Consider the following 1,662-nt stretch of genomic DNA (forward strand, 5'->3'; position numbering starts at 1 on the left):
TCTTAGATTCCTAATTCGACATAGAGGGTAAGATAGAAACAGATTCAAGTTTGTAGTTGAAAGGGCTATATCCAAACTACCTGGTTGGAAAGCTGGTTTTTTGTCTTTTGCTAGCAGAACAGTATTAATAAAATATGTCATGTCTACTATTCCTACATACGTGATGTAGGGAGTAGCTCTTCCATTGCACTTGTGTGAGAAATTGGATAGAGTTAATAGAAACTTCCTTTGGGGTATGACAAATGAGAAAAGAAAGATTCATCTTGTTGGTTGGAACAAGGTTATTAAATCCAAGGAAGAAGGGGGTTTGGTATTCAGGCCTTAAAGGGGAAAAACATTGCTATGCTTGCAAAGTTAAATTGGAGAATGCTCCAAGAGAAGGAAGAGTTATGGGCCAAAGTGATACTTAACAAATACTATTCAACTTCAAGAAGAAGAGCTAATGACCCTAACAGGTTGCCCTCTTCACCAAATTGGCAAGCTATTAAACTTGGTTTCCCTACTTTTGCTAAAGGCATTGGGACGAGAATAGGAAATGGTAAGAAAGCCAATGTTTGGTATGATAGGTGGGTGAAAGGAAAGACCTTAGGGGAACTTATTGAAGGTCCTCTACCCTAACTAAAGGTAGCTTAAAAGTGGTTGACCTAATCCAAAATCAAACTTGGAACTTGAATTTAATATCTTTTGATTTTCCACAAGCCATCAAGGATAGCATCAGAGCAACGCCTCTTCAAATTTTTAATCAGGGGGAGGATTCAATTATTTGGGCTGAATCTAAGGATGGTGAGTCCTCCACAAATTCTGCTTATTGTTTAGCCAGCTCAGAGCAACCTTCAGTTAACCCCTTCCAAGGATCCTAGATTTGGAAAATTGATATGCTTCTAAAAATAGTCCATTTCATGTGGCTTTGCCACCATAATAACATTCTAGTAAGAGGAGTGTTGACTTCGAGGGGTATCAATTGCTGCACAAAATGCCCCATATGTAATGATCAGAAGGAGACAACAATCCATACTCTAAGGGACTACAACTTTGCTCGCATGGTTTGGGATAAAATCAGTGTGCCTCCTATACTTAGATATTCCTTTGATGCAGGTATGTGTGACTGGGTCAAAGTTAATTGTCAAAGCAGCATTGTTCATCACTCTGCTATACCGTGGAGTATACTTTTTCCTTTTGCGGTCTAGTTTCTTTGGAAGCACAAGAATAAGGTTTGCTTTGAAAATACTCCTCTCAACCTTGTCCTCCATAAGACATGTTTCAGTTAGGCTTTGGAGTATTTTTATGGAGTGGCGAAAATCAAGAGCCAAAATCCGAGGGTGACAATTCCTATAAGATGGTTGAAACCTCCTATGAATTGGCTGAAACTTAATACGGATGGGGCATCATTTGGAAATCCAGGAAAAGCTGGTGGGGGTGGAGTGATTAAAGATAATGCAGGCAGATGGGTGAAGGGATTTTCACAGTTTATAGGACTTGCAACAAATGTGATGGTTGAATGTTGGGCTCTTAGAGATGGGCTACAACTGACAAACCATCTAGGTATTCAAAATATTGTAGTCGAACTTGATGCCAAAATTATTGTAGAAATATTGCAATCTAACCAAGAGATTAATAACTCTTTCTCCCCTCTTCTTATGGACTGCAGATTAATCCTAAGGA

Source organism: Quercus suber, unplaced genomic scaffold, assembly GCF_002906115.3.
Source record: "Quercus suber isolate HL8 unplaced genomic scaffold, Cork oak 2.0 scaffold_422, whole genome shotgun sequence".
Lineage (NCBI taxonomy): Eukaryota > Viridiplantae > Streptophyta > Magnoliopsida > Fagales > Fagaceae > Quercus > Quercus suber.